The sequence below is a fragment of the Bidens hawaiensis genome, unplaced genomic scaffold, assembly GCF_021521415.1.
Source record: "Bidens hawaiensis isolate Kalapana, Puna unplaced genomic scaffold, B.hawaiensis_p1.1 tig00058206_1, whole genome shotgun sequence".
Classification (NCBI taxonomy): domain Eukaryota; kingdom Viridiplantae; phylum Streptophyta; class Magnoliopsida; order Asterales; family Asteraceae; genus Bidens; species Bidens hawaiensis.
In genome coordinates, this window is record NW_027500518.1 from 22,330 (window position 1) to 32,251 (window position 9,922).

Here is a 9,922-nt window from a genome sequence, read left to right on the forward strand (position 1 = left end):
AATTACAAAAGAATGCGGACCAACTTCCGAGCGACACCACAGTCAACCCGAATCATCACATTTCAAGTTCGAAAAAGCACGTCAACCAGGTAAGTATTTTACGTAATGGTAAGAAATATGATAATAAGGTTGGGGGTCCACCACCTTTGGTTGATGGGGTGGTGGAAGAAATTGATGAAAATCTCGTCAGTGATGACGAGCCGAAACCGATTGAATTAAATAAACCTAACAAAAGTGAAACTAAAAATAATAAATCGGTTCCGAAGGATGACACCAACAACTCTAAGGATAAGGAAAAGGTGAAAACTGTTCCACATCCCGATGCTTTGTTGGCGCCATCAAAGGCGAAGATGGCATCAAAACGAGGCCCGCAACAAGAAGAGATGTGGGAAACGTTTAAACAAGTCAAAATTAACATTCTTCTTTTAGATGCCATAAAACAAATTCCATCCTATGCTAAATATTTAAAAGAATTGTGCACACAGAAAAGGAGTCATAAGATTCCTAAACAGATCGATTTTACTGATAATATGGGTGCAATTCTTTCAGGTGCTCTTCCACCCAAGCTACAAGATCCGGGAACGCCCATTATACCTATTCAAGTGGATGATTTTAAAATGACTCGGGCGCTTTTAGATCTTGGAGCTAGCATCAGTATTCTCCCGGGCAGTTTATACGACCAGTACGATTTTGGCCCGCTTTGTGCGGCTGCCACCACGGTTGTCTTGGCTGACCAGACACCGAATCTGCCCCAAGGAATATTAACAGACGTTATTGTCAAGGTGGAAGACTTTTACTTTTCAGTAGACTTTTTAGTCCTCGATTATGTTTCGGGTGAGAGGACTAAACAGCCTAAGGTTATCCTCGGTAGACCATTTTTGGCTACCGCAAATGCCAACATTAATTGTAGAAATGGTACTGTTGACATGTCATTCGGTAACCGTAAGCTGAGAATTAATGTTTTCACACGTGGAGATAACTTTCCGATCGATGACGAATGCTTTATGGCCGATGTCATTGACGAGTGCTTTCCGTTATACGACTGTGTCGTTAGTTCGGATGGCACAGCGGAGACGTGTTTTTTGTTTGACAAGTTACAGGTGGAAACAGACAAGTTGCTGGAAGAGGAAGAGAAACAAATGGAGATCGCAGCTGTGTGAGGAGACCGTCCACCATGGTCAGTACAGGTGGAACCGCTTCCCGAGAAGATTGATACCGAGTTGAAGCCGTCAATGCTGGAAGCACCGAAAGTCAAGCTGAAAGAGCTCCCAAAGCATCTAAAATATGCTTTTCTTGGTAAGGATAATACATTGCCTGTTATTATAGCTTCTAACTTATCTGTTGAACAGGAAAATGCTTTGATGGAGGTGCTGGTTGTGAATAAAGAGGCAATCGGGTGGATGATAGCGGATTTGAAGGGAATCAGTCCCTCAATTGTGATGCACAAAATTTTAACAGATCCGACTGTCAAACCCGCGCACGACGCTCAGCGGAGGTTGAACCCGAACATGAAGGAAGTGGTGAAGAAGGAAGTGCTGAAGTGGTTAGATGCTGGCATTATATTTGCCATGTCAGACAGCACGTGGGTGAGCTCGACACAGACAGTACCGAAAAAGGCGGGCATCCAAGTCGTCAAGGACGACTCAGGTAACGAGGTCGCCACCCGGTCGGTAACCAGGTGGCGCATTTGTATTGATTATCGTAAACTGAACGCGGCAACATCAAAAGATCACTTTTCGCTTCCGTTTATCGATCAAATTGTCGAAAAGCTATCTGGTCAAAAATTTTATTGCTTTTTAGACGGGTATTCCGGGTACAACCAGATAGCTATTCATCCTGAAGATCAGGAAAAGACCACGTTTACGTGCCCGTATGGCACATTCGTGTTTAGGCGAATGCCATTCGGGTAATGTAACGCCCCCGCCACCTTTCAGAGCTGCATGATGAGTATCTTTTCAGATATGGTGGGGGAGTCTTTGGAAATTTTCATGGATGATTTTTTAATTTTCGGCACATCTTTCGAGTCATGTTTAAACCAACTCGAAAGAGTTTTGAAAAGATGTGTCGAAACGAACTTGGTTCTTAGTTGGGAAAAGAGCCATTTTATGGTCCAAGAGGGAATTGTATTGGGCCATGTCATTTCGAGTCGGGGGATCGAGGTGGACCGGGCTAAGGTCCAAGTCATTTCTACTTTACCTCATCCGACCAATGTCAAAGGCATTAGATCATTTCTGGGGCATGTCGGGTTTTATAGACGATTTATGAAGGGTGTTAGTGACATTACCAAACCCTTATGTAATTTATTGCTTAAGGATGCCCCGTTTGACTTTAGTGATGAATGTGCTAAGGCCTTTGACATTTTGAAATTGAAATTAGTTGAAGCCCCGATCTTGCAATCACCCGATTGGAGTTTACCTTTTGAAATAATGTGTGATGCAAGTGATTATGCAGTCGGGGCTGTTTTGGGTCAACGGGTTGACAAGAAACCCGTTGCTATATACTATGCAAGTAAAACCCTCTCGAATGCTCAATTAAATTATACCACAACCGAGAAGGAGTTACAAGCAGTAGTATATGCTCTAGATAAATTCCGGTCTTATATTTGGGGTAGTAAACTTATTATATATTCTGACCATTTTGCTGTCAGGTACTTCATGGATAAAAAGGATGCAAAACCGAGGCTTATCAGATGGGTTTTGCTGTTACAGGAATTTGATCTAGAGATTCGGGACAAGAAGAGGAGTGAAAATGTTGTTGCAGATCACTTGTCCCGAATTATGGTGGAAAATGGGAAAACTGATGGGCCAATTAACGAATCATTCCCGGATGAGCATATCCTGGCAGTTTCACAAAATCCTTGGTTTGCTCATATTGTTAATTTTAAAGTTGCAGGTGATTGACCAGAGCATTGGCCAAGGAGAAAGAATAAACATTTGATAACCCAAGCTAAACAGTACATCTGGGATGATCCGGATTTGTTTAAAATTGGTGCAGATCAGATGATCAGACGATGCATACCCGAGGAGGATGTCAGATCAGTGTTGGAACACGCGAATTCGTCTGCGTGTGGTGGTCATTTCAGTGGCCAGAAAACTGCTCAAAAAGTTTTAACGAGTGGTTTCTTTTGGCCTTCATTGTTTAAGGATGCTCACGAGTTCGCGACACACTGTTTAAAGTGTCAACAACTCGGGAGTATTTCTAAGCGGGACGAGATGCCCTTGAATCCGATCCTAGTTGTTGACATTTTTGATGTTTGGGGGATCGACTTCATGGGCCCGTTTCCGAATTCTCACGGTAATTTATATATCCTAGTGGCTGTCGATTACGTTTTTAAATGGGTTGAAGCGATAGCCACTAGGACAAATGATCACATAGTCATTTTCAGTTTCGTTCAAAGTAATATTTTTTCAAGATTTGGAGTCCCCCAAACCATCATTAGTGATGGGGGGATCTCATTTTAAGAATTTTAAATTCGGGAAATTGCTTGAACGATATGGTGTTGCTCAAAGGATTGCAACTCCTTATCATCCACAAACGAGTGGACAAGTTGAAGTTTCCAATAGGCAAATAAACAGATTTTACAGAAAATTGTTCGGACGGACCGAAAGGATTGGTCAACCAAGTTGACCGATGCCTTATGGGTCTACCGAACCACTTATAAAACGCCAATTGGAACCACTCCTTATAGACTTGTGTATGGAAAGGATTGCCATTTACCGGTTGAAATTGCACAAAGAGAGTTTTGGGCTACTAAGCAGGTCGATATGGATTATGATGATGCAGGTAAAGCAAGAAAATTGACTTTGTGTGAGATTGAGGAATTGAGAGACGAGGCATACGATTACGCGTCCGCTTACAAGGCAAAAATGAAGAAAGTTCATGATGCCAATATCCGGTTGAAGAATTTTGAAGTTGGTCAACGAGTGTGGTTGTACAACACAAGGATGAAGCTCTTCCCGGGTAAGTTGAAAAGTAAGTGGACGGGCCCGTATTTGATTGTAAGGGTCGGAAATCATGGTCAGTACAAGATTGAAGATTTTGACGATCATTTGAGGCAAGTGGTAAATGGCTATAGACTGAAGCCATATTTGGAGATGAAGGACATACACGAGCTGGATAAGGAATTGGTGAATTTTATTGTGACTTCACCGGTTTATGAAGATAACTGAGTTCGAGACATTGTCGAGCTGTAGACTTTAAATTCAACGCTTACGGGAGGCAACCCGGGGTTTGTAAGTGTCTGTCCAGTTTTATTTTATTTTATTGAGTCGTGTACTTAGTGTCGTCTCGAGTTTTTGTGCAGTAAACGGCAAGTGTGGGGAAGCTCGTTGAAGATTAAGAAAATAGAGAAGTTCGGTAAGCATTGTTTATGCACATGTATTCCAGATATGTAATAGTATTTTGAGTCTTTCACGTGTCTAGGGTAATGTCGGGATGCCAAAAAGCTGAATGTTTATAAAATTTTGAATCTGCCAGAGAACCCATCGCGGTACGCGATGGGTCTCTTTTTAACTCCATCGCGTACCGCGATGGAGTGTGGCACCTCTAGCACGTGATGTCATCACGGTACGCGATGACATCACAAAACACCCCATCGCGTACCACGATGGGGCAAACCCTAATTATCCAATATTTGGGCGGCGATACGCGCTCAATCCCATTTAACCCATCGCGTACCGCGATGGGCCTTGGAGCTCCGCTGACCCAGGTTCGTTATAAACATCTTCTTCTTCTTTTCACTTTCTTCTTCGCTGCTCTCTCTCTCCCCCACCTCTCCACCTACGCAATCACCGCAACCACCACCACCACTCACCATTACCCTCCCATCTCCGATTACTGTAACCACCCACCACCACTCACCCTCACCCCCATTGTCACATCCACCATCACCACCGTACCTATCACCACCATCACACACACCACTGTACCTCCCACCTACCACTATCACCCCGTCACTAACCCTGTAACCACCTACCTCCGCCCCCCTCCCATCTCTGACCACCGCCGCTACCCCACTACAACCACCCACCACTGTCGTCCATTGTCCTCGCTATCCATAAACACCATTGTCATCTCCGGCATACACAGTACCACCGTCATCCAGTTTGTTATCGTTTTGTATTGTCGACATCGAGGTACGTGTTTAGTTTAATCATTTTGCGAAATTTTCGGGTTGTTATGGCAATGTCAAATTCTGGTTGGGTTGTCGGGTTATTTGAGTTTGGGTTAATTGGTTACATACTGTCGTGTGGGGACTTTATTAGTTGTTAATATCGATTGTCCGATTTATTGGGTGTGTCGGGATGTTGATTTGGTTTATTTTTCGTACTTTGGGATTATGGGTGACGGGTTGGTTGGGTTGGTTATTCAGTTGAGTAATCGGAATTGTTCAATGTCTCGGGTTGGGTTTTGATTTTCACATTTAAAAATCATTATTTTATTATAAAACTAATGATAGTGTTTGTTCGATATTACACGATTTTTGTGAACGTATTTTTAAAACATTTTATTAATACTTCAAAACCCAACTCGGCATATTAGTTGTTTGCTGTGCACGTTTTTCAAGACAATCTGTCGGTCTGTATGTTAGATAGTTAGAGTCATTAGTTTGTTTTGTGTTGTCGTGTCTTTGGAGTCCGTTGGTTGTTAAGGTCGGTTTGTCGAGTTATGTCGAGTCATGTTTGCTTGTGTTTCGGTTAATCGAGTCTCAGGGAAACTTTGTTGGTTTGAAAATTGATAAGTTTGAAATTTTAATGGATTACTCGCCTGTACTCCATTCGGGCGGGTTAATCTGGTTTTAGAAATACGCACAGGGTGTCCCCGAATTTTTCGTCTTTATTTATTTTTATTTTAATATGTTTATTAATATTATAATATTATTTTATTATATGGGACGACCGCGACCGAAATGCTATACGGTCGTCGCCATATTAACATATCTAACTTTCTTGCTTGAGTTCGAAGATATGGCTGATGCACCAGAGTCCTCGCGCACCCGGCGTAAGAGGCAGCGGAGTGACCCTCGTGTCATCCACTACGGTAGCGATGAGGTCCAGATTGTCCCTGGCATCGAGCCAGCGGATATTATGGGGGATGGACGTATACCTCATCAGGTTCTTCGATTCGACTTGACATCAGAGGAGTATACCAGATTTGAGCGGGTTCGACAGATGCAGCTGCTTCGCCACCGTTCGTTTGACTGGACATTGCTGTGTGATCTGGAGATTACCGACCAGGTACGTGCTTTGTTGACAGGTCCATGGGAAGCTGTGCTAGCGTGTGACTCGCCTTCATATGTCTAGCTCACACATGAGTTCTACTCGACCTTTGACTTTACGCCCACGGACTTCAGTGGGCCACGCGCAGTATCATTCTCACTGGGACGATAGCTGTACGAGATGTCAGTCCCAGATTTTGCCGTGGCCACTGGATTTTATACGGCCGAGAACGTTTAGGCGCCTGCATTTTTGCAGAGTATACGAGGTTACACCACACACGCTCAGGCGCCCCGTGAGCACTGGCTCACGGAGACTCAGCTCGACCAGTATTAAGCGGAGATCGCCGACGGGGCCCACTCCAGTTCTATTGTGGAGTCGTCTATTCGGGACCCCGTCCATCGCTACATTCACATAATCGTTGTATGTACTCTTGTAGGCCGACATTCGGGCCACGAAAAGTGCAGCAACTTAGATCTGCTGTGTTTATATTCTATTCTTGGCCAGCGACCGGCCAACGTGGTGATGCTCCTGCACACATCTTTCGGTCGGGGTAGCAGACTTCAGGGATCCTCGGCACACTTACCCTTAGGGCCTTATATTACGAGGATAGCTGAGCGACTTGGGTATTTGAGCGCTATCCGACCAGATATTTTACGTTGGGACCAGCCACAGGTATTTTTTGGGATATCGGAGGAGCGTTGGGCAGGGATCGTTGAGGAGCATGATCCACCAGCTTTAGTCCCGGTCCGACGAGGTCTACAGGCACCACCACCTGAGGGATCAAAGGCTGTTGTTTCTCTTCAGAGGGGTATTCCGACACGCCGGCAGCGTCATCCGACTCCACACATTGAGCGACCTCAGCAGCAGCATCCGTTGAGACAGGCATCTGCATCATCATCTTCACAGCCGCAGCAGCCAGTCACATTGGATATGATTTTTCAGGAACAACAGCAGATTTTAGAGACCATGATGGCTCAGCAAGAGGAGACGCGGCCCACCTGGCCCGCCATGATGACTACTTTCATTTATTGTTTGTTTCTTCGCAGGTACCGCTCCCACAGTCGTTGATCATTGCGGTGGACCCGCCAGTGGAGCCGCAGGACGAGGCAGATGATGATCCGCCAGCACAGTAGTTTTTGGTTACCCATTTTCACTTTATTTTGTTTTTATTAGTATCATGGTATGTATTATATTATATTATATTTTGGGGAATCATATTTGGGTAACTGGTTGGGCTTATTTGTTCATATATCTTTTGATTGCTACTGTATTTGATTTTATCTGTATATTTTGTTGTAACCGAACTTTGTGGGTGTAGTTCACTATAAACCCTCACGAGACCCCACTCGTCCTCCCGGGCTACCGGGGGGTTTACAGGGCTTGTTGCATACGCTAAATGCAATCGTGATTCCTACGAAAGTGAGTTAGGTCTTTTAACGTTTTTAACTAATTTTAACATAATTTATTATGAAACGACTTAATTTGGCTCGGTAATTGTTTTAATAAAAATAACAGAAAAATTCATTTTCATAACTCTTAAAAGACCTATGTCTTACACTTGTGAGAAGCTTGTTTCTACACACCTCGAGATTTTGCAGATTCGATTGTCAGTTTGGTAGTTGGATCAGACGAGAGTATACGAGTGTTTTTGAGAGTTCACGAGCCGACTGGTCCTTCTCCAGTCCCGTTGATATCAGGTGATTTCAGTTTTATAATTTAATTTTGTTTCTATTACTTTAAACGTTAAAAGTGTAATTGTATAATTGTTAGTAGAACCGCCTCACATGAGCCCCGAAATTTTTAAATTGCTTAATAGTCAAAAAGTCAATTTCAACCCCGTCCCTCAAATGTTCATTAATCGTTCTATCATCTTTAACTTTGAGGACAATGTTAAGTGTTCTTACATTGAGGACAATGTAAACCTCAAGTGTGGGGATGGGGGAAATTTGAAAAATTTTAGCCCGGTAGTACCTCAAAGAGTGTTCAGAAACCAAATTTGTTAACCGTTAATTATTGCCATTAATGCCAAGTCATAGGTTTCTGGTCATGGTTGGTTTTTCAGCGTCTCATTAGTCTTACTCACAAATGTTTTAATAACGAGAAGTTGAAAATGGGGTCGTTTAGGCGGGAATAACGAGTCATGGGGACAGTTACACATGTTTATATCGTCAACCCTATTCCTCCGGTACGTGTGTGAGTTGACCCAAATATATATAATACACATATAATATATAGTACAAACATGTCATTTGAGTGCTTTCACTGATGTTCATGGATTACGGGATCACAGTTGGCAAAATGCAAAAGTGATAGAGGCAACTAGGTTAAGCCTCGTCTGGATGAGTGCGAGTGAGGGTACTGGGGGTTGAGGCCTCATTATTACACATATGAGGTGAGGTTAATGTAAGGGGCGGGGGGGTTGGGTCCCTTAGAAAACATTTCTTAGACTTATTTTTCGTTTGTTTAACCCCGACATTATGTTACGAAACGATCCGGCTTACTAGGGTTATTTGTAACTGTAACTATGTTTGCTTTCGTTTTGTATTTGTATTTATCTTATTGTTAAGCATCATGTATTATGCTTAAAAAAAATAGAAAAAGACAAAAAGATGTATGTTTATATTCAGTTATGTATTCTGTAGTTCGTTGAAGTTCGTTTATGTCAAAAAAAATGTGTGAAATCAGTATTGTAGTTTGCTTATTTAGATGTACTGTATATTGATAGTTTGCTTATTTAGATGTATATAATCAGTCAGTTAGTTGTATAGTAGTTTCGTTTATTTAGATGTTTTGCAATAAGCTGGGTCGGATCGTTTGAGCTACTTAAATATTTCCCTTCCATACCCTTACACCTGGCCCCGTTACAACCCTTTTAAAGACCTCTTGATTTGCATTTGTGCCAAAGCAGCTTGATGGATTAATATGTACTTATGAGTGATATTGAGAGCTGAGCGATACTGACACATCTTTTGCTAATCCATATATTAAACCGAGAGGAGAGATATTATATTACGAGTGGTATGAGCATGTGTGCCTTAACCGGAAACAAAGTACACCTGTCTGGGCGGCTCTATTGTTTTTATTATAGCATTTAACCGTATTTGTGAGATGTCAATCTAAAAACAGTGTCAGTCTGGAAAACTGGGTATGACCTTAAACCTTACTAGTATTAATGTCGATAATCTACATACCTATGATGGAGGTCGATGTTTGCTTTAGAGTTTTGCTTGAGGGCAAGCAAAAGATAAGTGTGGGGATGTGATGGTCGGTTAATTTGTATATGTTTTAGTTCGTTTATTATTTAGTTTTAACTGTTTATTTTAGAACTATCGATATTTCATGCGTGTTTAATTGGGTTTCAGGTCATAGGCGTTAAAGTACTCAGTATGGACCTGTTGTGACACGGAATGAAGACCCGGGATGTCCAGCACGCAAAACGAGAAAAATAATGAAGATTGCTGTGGCAGGGTCCCATCGCGGTACGCGATGGGCCTGCTGAAGTACCCATCGCGTACCGCGATGAGTAGTAAATTAAACGTTGACCTTTGAAGACCCGTCGCGGAGTGCAGACGGGATTTTTTTGTTTATAACTTCTTTTTCATCAACAAGAAACCCTAACTCCGTTTTTACAACCAAGAGGCGATTTCCAGCAGTTCTATAGGCGATTTCCACTATCCTAGCTCGTGTCAAGACCATATCTATTA